Raw genomic sequence first — 18,940 nt, 5'->3', positions numbered from 1 at the left:
AAATGCACTGTTGTCTAAATAACATACTTAAAACCTGAACTATGAATAGAAATTAAAGGCTATAGAGTAATTTTTTCCTCATTTTTGCGAATTATACCAGTTGTCTTCCTACTTTATAGCTGTCTTTTATCTTCCAGCAGTGACACCCCCCATCTGACTTATGATCTCTCCACAGGAAGTCATTGAGTGACACAATAGAGTTAATGAATTGGTCTTTCACCTCCAAAAACCTGATCTAAATGCTAGCCTGAGATAATGAGCATGATGGAGTTCAGTAATGTCAGCAGAGTATTAACTTCTGTTTAAAGGAAGAATGAGCACTGGCAGGAAAATGGATTTTAAGAGTGATTTGGAGCAATTGCACCTGCATGCATTATGGCAACTCTAGCCTTCCTTCATTAGAGTCATATTCACATTATCCCTTTGCTATTTGAATAGAATTTGGCAGAGGTTTATCTGCAGAGTGTATTATTTATCATGGATCTTTCTAGATGTTTAAGTTCCCTACCACTCTAATATCTAAGCACCACACCTTCAGTACCTGGTTGTTTAATGTCAGAATAGGTCTATACGGAGAATCAGAGAGGACCACTTAGCCAGTCAAGGATAATATTTTTTATCACAGGCATACATAATGGCAATATATTTCAGGAAAAAATAACACTACCGTCTAGTAAGCACCAGCTTAACTGCAGAAGTCAGCAGGACTGACTGAGTGTTCCTCTTTCCAGCACAGAAGGGCCAAATACAGTGTACTTCACTGAGGATCTCTATCCCTGCTAAAGGTGGATTATTTCAATGCTCTGAAGGCCTTCAGCACCTACAGAGGTAACTCCTTCACTCCTTTTTTGAGGCACTTGAAAGAGGTCAGCAACATCTTTCCAAGCACTTCATCATTCATAGACATATTAAAAACTGTCAAACAATTTGGTGAAAGAAAAAAAAATTTCTTTATGTTTGTTGGCATTTTTTCACCATATTTCCAGCTCTCCCTCTTTGTTGTTTCAGACAGATCCCACCTGCACTCTCAAAGGTCACATTTCTCAGTCTAAACTGAGAAGCATCTCGAATACTTTTCCCAAATTCTTGACAGGTTTGTCACTGTGCTAGTCTAGTGATGTCATTATGTATCTTAAGGCTCCTTCAAAAAGTGTGGTATCTGACATAAAAAGATCCATGTGCCCATACCAAGTGCCTCCACCCACTTACGAGCTTCCACAGGCTCTTCAAAACAATGGTGATGGTCTAGTTGTCTTGTCAGTTTAGACAGTGTTTCTCTGTAAAGCAGCAGCACAATGATAGATTGCAGAAAGAGCAGCTGGGTGCCAGTGAGCAATGGGAAAGGCTGCCACTCCCTACCTGGAGTTGCATCAAGAAGACAAACAAATGAAGAAAAACTCAAACAGCAAATCCCAGAACTCACCCCCGGCAAAAATAAGTCCAAAACAAGTAAACCCCTAACCCAAGTGAATCCCTTCCCCACCTTTATCCCCACTGAATTTCTTTCTCTGTGTGTGTCCTATGTCTTTGGGAGAGAGATGATGATCTTCCTGACTGCTCCGCAAAACTAAAAAGGAGAACAAGACTGTCAGAGTAGCTGTGCTGTTGCCTTTGCTCTGATTTCTTTCCCTCACACAATAAAATTCAAGCTTTCACCTAAAAACAAAGCCAAAAACAAACCACTAAAAAAAACCCCACTCAACCCAATCGAAACCAAACAAAAAAACCCCACAAATTGAGTATTTGCAAACTAACTACTGTAACTTTTCAAGGCAATGAAGCCCTGAGTAACCAAAGAAAACAAGTATTTTAGAATAGTGAAATAGTTGGTACCATTGTGTGTACACAGAAAACACCATCTTTACATCAGGCAAATAAGCTTTATTTTTTCCTGAGTGGCAGCAGCATCTGAGTAACTTGTTCCCTGAACAGTTATTGGTACTTCACACTCTTACACAGACGGATGTTTTTACATTCACCCTTTTTTTGTCACTCTGACTTCAGCTTTCCAATCCCATCAAAACGTATCTATTGATTACAGCAGGCAGAATGTAAATGACTTACAGTCTGGTGTTCTATTGGCTTTGCCGTTACCATCTTTTTACTCTCTTCTTGGTTTTATGGTTGGTTTGGGTTGTTCAGCTTTTTTTTCTTTCACAGTTCTTGATTCACCCTTAACTACGGTCCATAAACAGCTTTAATACAGCTTTGTCCTCCTCTTCTGCTCTCCTGCCTTCCCCTCCACAACTGCCTGCAATTCCCATCAAAAGGCTGGTTCAGACCCTCAAAGTTCACCTGTTCATACCCAAGTTTATCTAAGCCCAGTCTGTGCCTGTCTCTAATCAAAAGTTAATTTTAAACTTGAACAGATGTTTGTCCCCAGAGTTTACATAGTTTATATATTTAGAAGATAAATGTTCTCTTGGCCTTTGTTAGTCTATATTAAACAAGCCAAATTCTTTTCAGGTGTGACTGACAGGAAGCAGTCAGTGGTGTTTGTGCTCAGTTGGTACCAGAAGGCAGCTGAACCCGCAGCAGACTTGGAGGTGAAGCCAGGCAGGTATGTGTGTGTGGATACCTGCAGGTTTGTGATTTTCAGTACTGGATGGATTTGGTTTGGTCAGAATGCAGGTGGAAAATGCACCTGGATGTGCAAAGCAAGACCTCAGTCTCTTCTCAGACATGGTCCCCAGTCACACAACCAAGAAGTTTTCTCAAACATAGCTGTTTAACAGGTGAGCTCTCTTCTATTCCTGGAATATTATTGTTAGCTCTTAAGACTGTGTCCTTACACCTGGTAAAGCTGAGCTGGTTTCCTAGTTTCCAATAGGTTTGAAGGTTTTAGCTGTTGGGTTTTTTTTTTGCCTTGTGCTGAGGCCAAGAGTGGTAAGGCTCAGGGGAGATGACTTGCCCTGATGGTATGACCCAGTACTTGCTCCAGACTGCATGAACAGAGCACTCAGCAGGGTACTAACATGTCAAAATGCTGAGTAGGCACCACTGAAATGCTGAATGTGGCACATAAGAAACGCCCCGTGCACCAGGGACTTGGTATCTTGCATGAAACCCACAGACGTGCGAGCTTCAAGACCTGCAGAGCCTGACATAAGCACAGCCCAGGAAACACTGCTTTAGAGTGCACGTTTGGGGGAAAGAGGACTATAAAGATGCTTGGGAAGGTGTTATCTTTTGCTTTTTCTGTTTGCCTATTCATTCCCTTTATTCTGTGCTCCAGCTGAGAAGGAATCTCTCCGATGTACCCGTACGTACTGTCATGGCAGGTTTGCTCAGCTACATTAAGCTTTGGTGTAATTCTGTGTCTTAGATATCTTCTTTTATTTAGTTAATTTTAGTTTTAAAGGTGCATTAGGATAAGATTTTGGGGGATTTTTAGGATATAAGGGGAGTATGAAGTTTATTGGTTAATTTCTTTCAAAAGTGTGTGGCAGGTCAGTGGAAAGGAAGTCTTCTTGCCTCATCCTCACTACAGCACCCTGGGTCCTCCTCTGCCTCCTGGAGATGCCGTCTTCCCCAGAAGCTCCTGGACATGATCCGAGGAGGGAAGATTCACAACTGAAGGACAGAGCAGACAGAAGGGAAATGGAAGATCCAGCAAGGAAACAGCACAACAAACATGGGTGGGTGACTCCTGAGGAGAGCACCATCAAAATCACAGCCAAAACAGGAGAGAAGGAAAAAAATCACCCTCCCCTAAGGTTTGAGAGATGGCAGTGCGGCCACTTGGGAAGTCACTGAGTTGTTAGTTGGAAAGCAAGATTGAATGTGAAGGCTGGCTCTGCTATGATACTTGGGACTGGAAGACCCTCAAATTCTCTTCTGTCTTCCCTTTTCATTTTGAGTTTTCTCAGATTTAGAAGTATGCTCTTCTAGTATCTGTTCTGAAATAAACTGGTTTCTAATTGTAAAATTTGTAAAAAGGAGAACAAATTCTATATGTAAAAAACCTAACTTTTTATTATTATGGGAGTGATTACTTCCAAAAATGAGATTTATACACATCTACCCTATATTGTGGCTTATTCAAGATGAGCATCTAAAGAGTTCCAAAGTACATCTTCGGAATGTACTTCTTGGTAGCAGTCACTGCAGCATTTCACTGTGCTCCAGAAGGAGGGCACGGGTTCAGGTTCTGCAGCTTTGTCCTGCTGCTCCTTTTTTCTGAAGTCAGTTGACTGTAGAAACTGATCAGGCAACAACTTGACCTGTAGTTGGCTTGCTTATGCCTTCCTCCTAGCTGAGCACTGTGTATTCACAGTTGGATTTCAAAATGTAGCTATCCAGGGAGTCTTATGTCTGGATATGCTCAGAACAAAATAAGAAATGTCAGAGCCACATTTTACATGGTGCTGTGGTCAGGTTAATAAATCTTGCAAGCTTTCCAAATAGTATGTTGTTGTGCTTGAGCAGGACTTGCTACCTCAAGCACAATGTCATCTTAGATATTGTTATGTAGCTTCTGCATCTTCAAAGATTTGCATCCAGTCAGCTGAAAAAACACAGTGACCAGGCTCATTTTCATCTGTAGAATAGCAAGTAATGTACCCTAAAAAAATTGTATTTATGCCAAAAATATGTACACAGAAATGGTAGCTATGTTTCCAAGCTTTAGGTTTATTTTTTAGCAAGCTAACAAAAATGGCTTTGTTTTAAAATCAACAACCATGTCTATAAAAATGTTTGATACACCAGAAACACATTAAAATAGCCTTATATGAATGCACAGTATGCCTCCAGTGATAATACTAACACTGTGCCTTGTGCACATAATCTTATTTGCATGAAGGACTAGTAGAGTTCTGCTTTTTGTGATCATGTACATGGTGGAAGATTAATGTTCTCATGACAAACTGAGATTTCAGGTACACTGATTGGTGTTTCAAGGACCAGTGTAAACAGATGTGTTTTTAGCTGGCAGTGAAATGGCTCTGAACCTGTAAAACAGAAATGAAACATAGGCTGTATTTGTAGGATGTTGAGGATGGAAATAAGAGAAAGGCAATCAGTAATTTTGAAGCATTGCTAGAATGCTTCCTGTACTTAAACTCAACCACAAACCCCAGGAAAACATATGTTTAAACTTTCTTAAGAGAAATGCAATGTACCCTGTTTCCTAGGGGAAGGAATCTGGCTCAGCAGCTTTGTGCAACACAGCTAGACTGCTGCCAGCTAGCGAGGAGCTCTCTGAACCACCCAGCAGCTAACAAAGAGGCTACAATGAAGGGATAGGCCGGCTATGCTTCCTGCTGTAAGGAAGCTGCCTTTTGTTACTTGAAAGCACTTTTGACATTTTTCATGTGTTTGGGCAGAAATCTACCCAGAATTTTCTTCCCCAGGAGAAATTTCCTTTTTTTTTTGAAGTTGGAACACTCTGTAATTCAGGTGGAGAAACAGAAACTAGCTGTGGAGAGTCGAGAGGTTTCACTTAAACCTCATTCACATAGAAATTATTTGGAATTAATTTGCCAGTTCTCAGACCTATCCAAACTCAAGAGACTTTAAGGTGCTCACCCCAGTCCCAGAGCACAGTTTAGCTGATAGTGCCAGTGATGATTTTTGAGCAACCACTCTTGCTCAAAATAGGCATATGCGTGTTTTCAGGATCTGAGAGGCAGGTTGCAGTCAAAGAACAGGGAAAGAACAAGAATGTTCTCCCATACTGAAAGGAAAACGTGCACTGACCTCCAGAACGATGAAATAGAGAAGAACCTCCTGAGCTACTGACAGGAGCAAACAGAAGCTTCTGCCTCTTCAGTCTGCTGTACCTGAGACAGGAAGATAGGTTGGTTTTGTTATTAGCTAGTATTGGTGTTGTCATGCAACATGCATGTACTCTGGAGTTTCTAGTATCATTTTGAGATGATAATGGCCTTGAGAAAAGTGAATTAAGGATTTCATATAGTAAGTTTTCTAGATGTTCTAGTGTAGTGTTAATTTTTAGTGGACAAGGAAGCTTTCAATTCTTTCTAAATTTAAGAAGACAATAGATCTGAAAGAAAGACTGTTAGTAATTCTGTGGTGTAGGTTTTCAACTCTACAGTCACATAGTTTGCTATTTTTAATTTACATTCAAGTCATTTTTATTCAATTTTGAGGACAGAAAACAGATCAGAAATCCACAGTATGGTTTCAAAAGCTTCTTTGAAGTGAAATTTGACTCATGTGGTTACTGCTACTGGTTTTATTGCTCAAACTGTCTGAAGAATTTCCTAAGTAGATTTGTTGAAAATAATTTCTTAAAACCCAGTCCTCCCTACAACACCTACAAAACCAAAACAGATGAAATAAGTATTAAGAGAGAAAAATACTACTAAAGAATCTAATATACTTAATAAGATAAAAAATTATGGAAACTGTCCCAGTGATGTCTTTTCCAGTCATTTAGAAAGAAGAGAACATTGAAACATGAGTAATTCCTATTACTACTTCAGTATTTAGGGCTAGTTTTAAGAGGGGGAAAATGGAGATTTTAAGAATTTGGAGAAAAGAATACACTTTATTTCTGAAAATAAACCAAAGCTACTCTCTGTGGTGTATATTGTAGAACAACAGCATGCTGTAGTGAACAATAGCATATTGTAGTGAAAGAGAACAACATAACACAATTGCTTGTATATCACATTGGTACTGGTCCCCTGTCTGAAATCTCATGGCCCAATGACACCTCGGCCCAGGAAGAGCCAGTAAAATTCATTGCAAAATAAATGATACTAGTAAAATTCCATTTGGTGGGACTGTTTAATTTTGACTCTGCTACATAAAAGCAAAACACATATGTATATATTTTAACTTGAGTATTCAACTTCTTCCTCTCTTCCTTCACATAGAAAAACATATTACCCCACTGTCCAATGAATCAATCTTGTCACCGCATTTTTTTCCTAAGTGGAAAAACAAAATCAAAGACCCTGTCTAAATTTAGAACTTCCTTGTCTGTACTTCAGGCTTCTCAATGTAAAGAAAATCTTAGCCTCCATGTACATTTACCCATGACAAGTAGAAAATTCAAAAAAAATATTTTTAATCAGAATTTAAGAACAACATTTGGATGGTAACCTGCTTTACAACAGTTGGTAAACACGAGGGCTAAGTAAACTCAGAGAAATTGTGTGGCTTTTGCAAACTACTTTTGCAAAGCCAGCTTGCTTCTCCACATCACATAGAGAGGAAGGAAAAGCGTTTGTGTGTCAAGAGCAAGAAAATAGGCAGAAAATAACAAACCCAAACAGGAGTAGTAGGAGCACTAGACATCCAAATAGGTTTTAGGGACCCTTCTGTGTATGATCTTCCTCTGAGAGCGAGCACAGCCTACCCTATCCCTGCTATCTGCAGCTGTTGCTCCAGAGTCCCAGGAGGTTAGGAGCAGCTCCAGCCAGAGCCGGGGTACTCAGCAACCAAGGAATTAAATGAGGCCGAGTGAGTGACTTCAAATGTCTGTCACACACCTGGGGGGAGGGGGGTGCGAGGAGTGGCAGAATCAAGAGAAAGCTCGGGAAGAGTGGTTTGTTCCATTACCCTTTTAAAGGTGTGACAAAGTGCCTGTTGAAATACCCCAGCTGGCAGAGACTGTTCCTTCACAGGCAGTACAAACAACTAGCAGAATTGTCATAATCAAATACATAGGAAAATCCCTAAAAATGAAGGTGAATATTTGTGTAGATCCATACACATATTCCATTTACGTTTTTTTTTAAATTTTTTTTTAAGTGCATGCCATATGGACGTTTGAGGGTTTCCTGCTAATGGTATATATATGCTGCCTGTGATCATTACCCTGGAACAGGAAAATTGGAACTTAGAAAGGATTTTGTTAATAAGCCTTTCCTAAATGACACTTTTGCAATCCACCTCTCAAAGGAGTACAGTGCCAACTTTGTTGTGAGGCAGATGGTAGTGAAAAAGGTGGATGTGACTCTGATAATTTAGCAGGGAAATTAATTTATGTGGTACTAACCAGCCTCCAAATTGGGTTTATTGGCTCATTACAGTTTCTCCAAAACACCAAAGCTTTATGTTTTAAAGAAGCTGAAGGTTATTTTCAGGATATTTATGAGAGGGAGAGAGAGAGAGAGAGAGAGAGAGAGACAGACAGACAAAGAGAGAGAGAAAGAGAAAGAAAATTGGCTTAATGACTGAATCTGTATTAAAGGTAAAATGACAACTTCTGTGCAACTTTCAATGAAGGACTTTGCAAATCAACCAAGGAATGTTGAGGAAATCCTCCTGTCTAGTAGTAAAATGCATCTTTATCCATCCTTGACTGCTTTAGTATGAATGTTCTTAGATTATTAGCATTGTGCTTTTGGCATGGATATACCTTCACTGCACAAAGTAAATGAAGTGCACCATGGCCTAGCATTACAGCATATAGATATTTCACTATTTCTTTTTATAAACAAAAAATTCCGATCTCCTTAAAGCAGAATAATTCTATTTAGTATACTAAAGAGAACAAGTTCAGAATGAAAGATGGAAGACAAAATGGAGATCGTGCTTTACATTTCAGAATTTTATGTCAGATGTAATCCTTATATTGTCACTACTCGTGGCAGTCTGTGGTACATCGTTATCGTAAGGATGATTAAGAGCCTGTAGTACCAGCCTGCCTGAGGAAACAATAGTGTTCCTAGATCTGGTGATTTAAACTTCATTGCTTCACTTCCTTCAAAGTAATTATTTGTGTTTTTAAATTGCCTAGTCTGAAAAGGATTTTATGTAATGCATTACAGTATGTGCTCTGATGAGATTTGTAAAGATTCCTTAAAATTTAGTCCTGAAGTTTTATTAGGATGCTGTATTTAACTGTTACCTTTAATAATTTTTTTGACATTTCATGAAATATGCTACAACTGCAAGATTAATAAAACACTATTAGTCTAGTGACTTCATTTTGAATCTCTTTCCTTACACTCATGGAATCATAGTGATGGAAGGGACCTTAAAGATGAGCTAGTTCCAATCCCCCTGCCATGGGCAAGGACATCTTCCGCTAGACCAGGTTGCTCAGAGCTCCATCCAGCCTGACCTTGAACACTTCCAGGGATGGGGCATCCACTGCTTCTCTGGGCAACCTGTTCCAGTGCCTTACCACCCTCACAGTAAAGAATTTCTCCCTAATATCTGGTCTAACCCTACTCTTAGTTTGAATTCATTCCCTCTTGTCAACTACATGCTCTTGTAAAAAGTCTCTCCCCATCTTTCCTGTAGTCTCCATTCAGGTACTGGAAGGCTGCAATTAGGTCACCTCAAAGCTCTTCTCCAACCTGAACAGTCCCAATTCTCTCAGCCTTTCCTCTTAGGAGAAGTGTTCCATCCTTCTGATCATCTTGGTGGCCCTCCTCTGGACTCGCTCCAACAGGTTGATGTCCTTCCTGTGCTGGGGACCCCAGAGCTGGATGCAGCACTCTAGGTGGGGTCTCAACAATGCTTAGTTTGTGTTTAACTTATTAGAAATTATTTGAGTAGTATAAAATGAATTTTCAATAGATTTTTTTCAAGAGCAAATAGTATTTTAGTCTTCTTATTTTCATCACAATCATTTTTTTCTAACTTTGTGGAAGTTAGAAAAAAGAAGCGCAAGTCACGATGTGTTTAATACTTCCAGATTAGGCCAACTCCTTCATATCCATTGGATGGGCTTTTTATAGATCCTATACTACAACCTAAAATTTGCAGCATGCACATGATTACTCTTTCTGCTTGAAACAGGAGCACTCTCATGGCTGCCTTGTTTTCATTCTGTGAGTTGATATTTATCAGCAGAAAAAGAATTATAGAAAATTGTTGAAAGGAACAACTTGCTGAGGGCCAGAAGCCTGGGGTTTTTTTGGCTTTTGAGGTTTGGGGGAAGGGCTACTTATATTGGCAGGTGACTTGAGATTCCTTTTTAAAAAATTAACAAAAATTTCAGTCCTATACTAATACTCATTTTCTCCAGAACAGATTGTAATTAGTTGAAATAATTACCTGCTATGAAGTTTAGGATATCCTCCAGAAAGACTTGGCTAGAATGAAGAATTCCCAAATCCCAAACTGAGACTTAAAATAGTCCTCCCTAATCATGGAAATATTTATATTTGACAGCTCAACCTTGTTTCACATGAAAGTTTTCAAGGCAACTAGAGCTCTGCTTGTAGTCCACAGAAATAAATTAAGTTTGACTCCACTGCACCCTGTTTTTGCCAGCCTGACTGGGTTTCTCACAAAGTCTCACGTGTGGGATGTACCTACAAAGCCAGCTGTAATCACTTTACGTAGCAAAGGGGAGGTTGTGGTAAAAGCTGTGCCCAGGCTTAGAGGTCAGAGCATCTCTGTAGGCGCACACCCTCTTTGCAGAGAACCATCCCCTCCCACGGTATTACAAGGATAAAAGCTTTTTCCTCCAGTCCGACCACAGGTAAGAGGTGTGGATCAAAGTGGTTGAAGTGGTCCAGATACATTGTGTTCATAAGGACAAGAATTTCCTCCTGCTGGTTAGGCTTTCCTTTCAATCACAACCCAATTCTTCCATCATTTATGCTCAAGATTCCCTCGTATTGCAGTTGCCTGACTTCTTCCAAATATCTGTATGGTTGTAAACTTTTAAAGGGCAAATACAGACAAAATAATTACATATAAAACATAATGAAATAAAATGGAACAAGGAAAGAGAAGGGCTGCTTATCAAATGTTTTCTAATAGCACTACTGGATTGTGGAGTAGTTCCCTGTGAAAAGCTGTAGTAGTCCAGTGATCTGAATAAAATGCAGTTGTGGTGGACAAGGGCATATCCTGCAGCATTAGTTACCCTGACAATGAAATAAGTGTGAACTATTAGGACTCAAAAAAACTAATGCCCTCCTGCGTTCCCTGAGACACACCTCAAGTGGGGAGTGGAAACATGTTTGGTTTATGACTTCTCATGTAGCATTAATCCAAAACTTTATGCACATGAACTACTCATTAGTCTTTCTTAAAGAAGGCAGCTACCAAAACAGAAGATTCTGAGGCTGATTATAAAATTTATGTAAAAATATTTAACAGGGAAAAAAGAAATGTTTCAATTACCTAGGTTGGTGGTCCCCAAATGTTTTGCTTTTGCAATTCTACTTATGATTGCCGGTCCTGGTTTCTATTAAATTACCCTAGATGGCTAAGAAGTAAGTGCTGCAGCTTTCTTTGAGGTCACAACCTCCAGACTGAGAACAAATGCTGGTATCCATAGCACATAGCAATACTTCTATTTTATTAAAGATTATCAACCCAACCTATTTTCTACTTTGAAGGAGAAAGGAAAGGGAGGAAAACACTTGTTTTTTCCAGATAGAGACATTGTGTTGTATCTGTCCAAACCAGAGCTATCCAGAAGTCCTGTCAACACAAAATGTGTCACAGGACTAACCAGAAAACACAGTTTCCCTCCACATCAGCTCATGGCACAGCAACTTCATGGGTCTTTCCCAGGTCAGAATGTTTTCATCTTACCTTAGTCAAGAAAACATGCTGGAAGAGGCTTAAAAAAAGTCACTTATTAATCTAAAATAAAAAAATACCACAAAGCAGAAAACAAGTAGTTTTCAGTGCAGATCAGACTTCTCCTCTCCTCCTTGCCTGTAATTAAAAGCTGACTTTGAGTGCTAAGATCTGAGTGTCTCCAGATTTTGAGATGGAATCCTAAGGAGTCCAGTGACCAGAAACCAAAACACAGCAGATAATGGTTTATACACTTCAGGGTGGAAAAAATGCAAATGAAAGGACCTGTTTCATGAAATGCTGCAGACTTTCTTCTTCCCCGAAGTCTGTGGCAGTTGCAAGTGTTCACTGCCTACAAAAGAAAAGTGGGCCTATGATATCATACTCTGAGATTTCCATGAGAACATTTTGTGGGATAGTATAATTGATTTTTTACTAAGTGTGAACTCTCTGGACCGAAAAGTCTATGCACTCCTTCCAAATATCATTTCTTTCCTATTCAAATACTAATTTCCACTTGCAATGTATATTCCTAATCTCTGGACAACATTTTTCAGAGTCATCTAGTAGACATTACCACCCCAGGTTTTAAGTGACCATTTGAAGCATGTCAAAGACAGACTTTCAGAAAATGGCAACCTTTTATCTAAGAAGACTGAAGGGCTGAGAGAATTGAGATTGTTCAACCTGGAGAAGAGAAGGCTTTGGGGTGTCATAATTGCAGCCTTCCAGTACCTGAATGGAACCTAAAATAAAGATTGAGAGAATCTACTTACAAGAGCATGTAGTAACAGGACAGGAAGAATGGATTCAAACTGAGAGAGTGTTGGTTTAGTTTAAATATCAGGGAGAAATTCTTTACTGTGAGGGTGGTGAGGCACTGACACAGGTTGCCCAGAGGAGCTGTGGATGCCTCATCCCTGGAGGTTTTCAAGGCCAGGTTGGATGGAGTTCTGAGCAACCTGGTCTAGTGGGAGGTGTCCCTGCCCCTGGCAGGGTGTTTATAATCTTTAAGGTCCCTTCCAACCCAGGCCATTCTACCATCCTATGAAGTCAGATATGTTTAAAATGGATTACTTTACTTAAAATGGGTTACCCAAGAACATTTTCAGTTAGATTCCTAAAGCATTCCTCCAATAATCACCACAGTGACAAGGTGTACTTACTATTTCACATGGCATCATTTGAACACATGGCCTAGTAATGTTTACTTTCTGGCTGCAGTAGACTCCTGCTGATAACTCACAGAATTATTGTTTCTCCTCACATTTTACGTTGTTCCAGATCTGGATGCATGAACATCCAAGGAAGACGTGCAGAACGAGATGCTAATGCTGTAGGGAGCCCTGTGTGACACATTAGAGCCGTTCTCTGTGGAGTCACTCTGTGTGCTGTCACTGGCGACTTGCTAGAGCTAGTAGGATGAGTTTTATCAAACTATATAATTTCTACTGGATTAAAACCAGTTCCTGAAGTGCCTTTGGTTTTTCTTAACACTACAGTCCATCATGAGACATATTATTGGGGGGATTATATGGTTCAGGACAGCACGTGATTTGAAATTCCTTCTTGTATTGGTGCTGTGCTTCAATAACACCTGTCAGTCTACCCTGGAAGATAAAGTGTTGCCTGCTACGGGAACCACACACCAAAGTGGCTCTGGTGTCCTGAAATGCTGGCAGTGAGCCAGCACTAAAGATCCGAGCTGGCACCATGCCATTTTCTTTCCCAGAAATTCCTGGGGACTTCTACTCTTCCTGGTATTCTGCTGTTCTGCTATTATAATTCTATATTAGCAGTCTATGGTTCCTTGTGCTTTTAGCAATATCCATATTAGCTCTACCCCCATCCCATTACTCCTTATGTCTTAGTCCACAATCACAGAGCTGGCAATGGTAGCTCTTAAGTTAATATTGCTTCTTTAACCCCAAGAAAGAGTATTAACCATGTTTTTTCATTGTTGGGGACATACACTATCAAAATCTTTAAACCTGAGTATTTATTTACCTTGGTATATAAGGTTGACTGTTTGCTGACATTAGGAAAGACGTGGGAGTCTATTCATTAGTGAGGGTTTTTTTGAATCTATCCTGGCTTCATTAAACAGGCTAAAGCCAAATAAATTCTTGACTGTCAATCACCCATTGTCTTGGTTCATTACACGACCCATTTCTTAAGGCTCACCACAGCAGGAATTGTTTTCATTTTTGTTCTGCTAATGGAACCTGATTTGGAAAAACTCAATGGAAGTCATTCAAGGAGCCTTAGCTTCAAATGAAAAATATGAAACAATTTATTTCCCAGTGGGGAAAAATGTGGGTTGGAGAAAGAAAAAGGCAGCAAAAGAAAGAAATGCAGATAGATATAGAATCACAACTCAGTCCAGAGTGTGGAAGCCTAAAACACTGCAGGAGTAATCCATGTAATGAACCAACAGCCTGAGAAACCCACAGGGAGTTTCCAAAACATTTTCCCTTTGGAGAAGATAAAAATAATTTCCATAAGAATTATCGTCAGGGGCTTATAACCAACACAAAGATTGTATACTATGTTTTCAGCCAACTGTTTCTCCAGTGTGGCTGAATAGAAGTTGGTAAAGCCCTTCTCTCAGATAAAAGACTTTGTTCTGCAGCTCACAGAGCAGAAATATCCTTGTTTCAAGTCCTGTTGTCACCATCCTAAAAAGGATTGTTCTCTGTCTATCTAGGTATCTTAATACACAGGCATATATCCAGGTGACAATACCACTACCATGCAGGGTTTTATTCTGAGTTGAGCTTGACACTTTAAAAAAAATTATCAATAATAAAAATTTTCTCTCTTAAAAAATTTCACACAAAATGTTATGTGGGTTTTTTTCATAATAATGTTTTTAAAATAATCCATAGAATATGGGGAGCAACAGAAGCAGGACATTCCCTATTTTCAATTCATTTTATCTCTGTGACTAACATTTGTTTTTAGCTTCATGGATATTCAGCAGCGTAGTATCAAAACCCCTTATGTCAACAAATTTTTGTTTTTCAAATCTCAAAACAAAAAGTCAGGAAAAGTCAAAATTCTAAGGATTATAAAATTATGGTTAAACGTTTGCATTATTATGAGTGAAAACAAAGTACAGCATTTGGTATAACTAGGTTGTGAAGTGCTTAATCCATTATTCTAGCGAATTCTGTGAATTACTATGCTTTTTTTTAAAAAAAATATGGAAGCACTGAAAATATCGTGTAGTATAGCCAGAACTTAAAAATTAATCATGCAGGCCAGAAAAAACTGTTGTTAAAAGCAAAGCCATGAACGCTGAAATATTTGATTTTTTCTCTTAAGGTGGTGGTTGGAAACCATGAGGAAAAGAGCTTACAAAAAAGTCAGTCCAGACTCTCTGCACTGCTTTCAGATCAGCTTATTTAAGACCTAGCAGAAATTTTTCCAGGGTCAAAAATATTGGAATTTCTCCAGATCCAGCACTACCACTGGACTGACAAATGACGCTGAACTTCCACTCCCTTGGTGAGGGCCCTCTTGCAGTAATTCATACCAGGCAGAGTCCTTCAGTGTTTCTTTAGACCATGACACCGCTGACAACACCCCCAGCCATCAAGTTTCTGCATTCAGCAAAATCCAGATGGATTCAGAATTGAGGATATGAGATAATTAAGCTTGAAATCTGTTTCCATCCTCTGACTTTGAAGTCTCACATTCACAACTGCCAGAAAATACAGGTAGAAATACTGCTGAAAACATGACTAAATACTTTCTAGTGCTTAATGCAACCAAGGTCATTCACTCTAGACTACCTGCTGTAGCTGTGGAAAGATGTGTTGCTGAAGGCTTTGAACTGAAGGAGAGAGTTTGCAAAACTCAGTTACACTGGTATTAATAGAATACAGCCAGATGGTGCAGTCATCAATAATCTAAAAATATCCCTGGTGCATAGTCAAAAGCAAAGTAGCATGAAAATTAAAGTAAAAAAAAAATCACACCAATAATGTCCTAAAAAACCTTTAATGGCAACTCACCCTATGTTTGCTGAAAGGTCGATGCATAGAAACAGTGGAAGCCTTTTGCTGTGAGAAGTCATTGAAAGAAAATCTTACTGTTACATGACTGATTTTAATATTGTGCTTTTATGCAACTGAGTTAGAATAAATACTTTAAATAGTGGCTTTAAATGGCACCAATTTTTTGTTAAAAACATGCACTCGTCCTCCTGTATACCTGGTCCACTAATGAGTAAAAATTCCTGTGACAAGCCTGATTCATCACTCCTATGTGGGTTTTGATATTGTTTATGCACCTTTACGCAGAACAGGCAAGAATTAAGCACTCTGATCTAGTCCTATTTGTGCAACTATTGACAACTGTCTAAGATACAGTGGCAATCAAAATAATTCTCATCAAAATCAAAATATATATATTTATATTCGTATATAAAGCTATGAAACTACCATAACTAATATATATATATGATAGTTGCTCAACTGATATATACATACTTATATACATGTATTTGTAAGCAGCCATCCACCCTGCCATCTGCATAGAAATAGTTCTAGTCCTCAGCTGCTACATTTTTGAATTATTATTAACCTCTCCATCTTCGACTGTGGTTGACAGATGAATGAAAGAAGGTAAAATAAGCACTATAGCAAACATTTCTTTCAATGTTTATTTATGATAATAAGATTTTTAATATTTTAATCAACATTTATGAGCAAGTAGTCCACATTTAAGTCTTAGCAATTAGTTAATGCAAGGTTTAAATTTAGTAATATTAACTAGGGGAAAAAATTTACACAATTATACATTTTTTAAAAACCTTACCTGGTCATAGTCTAGCGTTTTGATTTTCTCTAGGCCCAGGGGAGGAAATGCCACCAAAAATAAATCAATTTTCTTTCTACTAATCCCCAAAGAAAAAGGTGGATACAGTACATTTTTATTTTGTGCACATAAGCTATTTCTCACCAACTCAGTCTTTTTATAGTACATGTCAAAAAGCAAGTAGGACAGGCTTTGTTGGTGTTTTTCTTCCCCCCACAGGCATTCCCTAACAATGAATTTGGGAGCCTTTGTTCTACGCAAAGTCAAACATCTCCTGTATGCCTTCAGAGATCTACATGCACAGGCTCTGTAAAAGAAAGGGTACATAGAATTTCTCGGGGCATGTCAGCTTTTATGAAACTGAGCATTTCTTCAGTAACGAGAGAAGCAAATGAAAAAAGACATGGCAGGAGATTATACTTATCAAGTAGAAGAAATTGCACAACTATCTGCCACAAAGCCACCTCAACCCCACGGCTGCCTGTATGGCTCAAGGAGACAACAACTCAAACCAGTAGCGCTTGAAATGGTGATGTACGGGAAAGACTCGATAAATCTTAGGAGCAGGATAAGATCTAACAGAAGTTTTCCTTGTTTTTTGGGGGGGTTTTATTTGTTTGTTTGTTTTGGGGTTTCTTTTTCTTGGCTCACTTCACCTGCATGTTCTGTACTAACAATTTACTTACAGATTTCCCTTCTCCAGAAGAGCACTCGGTTGGATTGCTGAGAGCCATGTGGGCTACAGGAGAGAACAGAACACCTTGCTTTGTCAGTGATGGCTTTACTAAAGTATTGAAAAAAAATATTTTACGGGGAGCAGACACCATGAAAATGGGAAGTGAGAAGGAAGTTGGGATGTAAAGTCTGGGGCATGCTAGAGATGGAAATACATGTAGAATCTTCCCATACATGACTATAAGGGGTGCCCAAATTATCAAAGAAAAGAAGCCCATTTTTAAAATGTTTGAGAGCTGCTGAGAAGAGAAGCATTTAAAGGAAATGAGTAGATATAGAAAGGCTGCTTTTGCTCAAGAGAGCAGGCAACAGAAATACTAAGACAAGGTGTTCTGCTCAGCCTCATGTCTCACTACAGGTGCATATTACGGAAATGCAGCAACATCAGAAGAATATATAGAAGTGAGATTTGTGCTGATTTTTCATTGGTGTAACCAACACCCGAATTAAGACCAAATTTATACAGTTCTGTCAATGATCTTCAGCAGCTGCTTCTTCCATACTTACTTCTTTTCTTCAAAGCTATTCACTCCTTGAACCATTTCAGAGTAGGAAGGAATACCTCTAAATTACACTAAAGACAGAAGACTAACAAAACTGAAATGAAGGTAAAACATGTAATTTTTACAGATCTTATTTTTCTTATGCAAAAATAAGACTTGTGGTGTTGTGAGTTCCTTACAGTACAATGTAATGCTTCAGCAGTTATAAAACACCTGAGACTTCTTTTTGGCTTCACCCAAGAAAACAATTCAAAGGGCCAAGATATCCTCATTACCTGGATCCTGTAATTAAATGCCCACACCACCCATCAGAGATACTTGGAAAACATTTGGGTTTATGTGTTAAAAAAAATTAGAAGGAACGCACTGTAGTTTTTTTTTTAAAGCCAATGAAAACCAACTCGTTTCAAAGTGATGAACTGAAAAAGCTCAAACACCAATATGTTTTTGTGCCTGTTTTATGCTTTCCTTTTATTTAGACAGATGGTGATACCCTTATTTCTTTGAATAATTTTTTATTCATGCACACTTCAGGAATGATTTCTGAAACTTAGCAGTAGTTCTTGTGAAGCAAAATCACTTTTGAGCATCCAACTTCTAAGGATAAATTTTTCAAAGGCACATAAGTGACTTAGGATCCTACATTAATTTTCAAAAGTGATTTAAGCCCCCCTAGCCTAGTTTCGTCACAGCCAGCAAGATTTAGGATTTGAAGGGATTTATATAGATGGTTTTCAGCATTGTTTGGCAGAGATGCACAACACAACTCCTCGACTGCTCACAGCTTGTAATTTCAGCATCAACTTGAGTGTCTGTTTGCAGCTTGGGATCCCTATATGGGAATTGCTAAGCTTGTAAGAAAGGGATTTTCAGCTTTTTAAGGCAAACAGCTGAGCAGGGAAGCTGCCTAAATTAGCCAATAGTGCAAAGCTGAAGAATGGGGCTTATGCATCTAAGCTACTGATGTGATGCCAGTTTAGAGGTGGCTCCCCTCACTCAGGATCCTTGGCTGCAAGCTCTCTGCTGGACATGGGCACCACAGCCAAGTCAACTACTTAAGCAGCCTGTGCCCTAGTTGTCAAAACTTCTGCCTATCTTGAAGGCCATCTCTGCTGCACTTATTCTATTATTCTCATTATCCCTCAGCTGTCATGTAGTCTGGAGTTGGCTTTCCTTCCATCTAGAGGTGGTCTGTATTTATTTTTCTGCCATGGTGCTGGGAAACAGCATGCCTCAGGCATGCTGAGAACACTGCTGGATGGGTACTAATAAAAGGATGGGATAGGTATCCAGGCTAAAACCCTGGTGTCAGGGCTTCTGGAATCTCTGTTTGAGGCAGAGCAGCTCAATACCGTGGTGCTGAAGTTGAGATTAGGCTCATTTGAGTGTGTTGGATAGCAGCAGGTGAG

At 39.1% G+C, this 18,940-nt stretch overlaps 1 long non-coding RNA gene across 1 annotated transcript; it reads left to right on the top strand.

Moving 5' to 3' along the window:
- Window positions 1-736: 736 nt before the first annotated feature.
- LOC116793956 lies at window positions 737-8,857 on the top strand. Its single transcript, XR_004359654.1, has 3 exons — window positions 737-828; window positions 2,467-2,560; window positions 3,440-8,857. It is a non-coding gene; the product is annotated as an uncharacterized LOC116793956 (long non-coding RNA).
- The last annotated feature ends 10,083 nt before the right edge of the window (window positions 8,858-18,940 follow it).

Source organism: Chiroxiphia lanceolata, chromosome 1 (assembly GCF_009829145.1).
Source record: "Chiroxiphia lanceolata isolate bChiLan1 chromosome 1, bChiLan1.pri, whole genome shotgun sequence".
NCBI lineage: Eukaryota > Metazoa > Chordata > Aves > Passeriformes > Pipridae > Chiroxiphia > Chiroxiphia lanceolata.
This window is presented reverse-complemented; position numbering and strand designations above follow the sequence as displayed.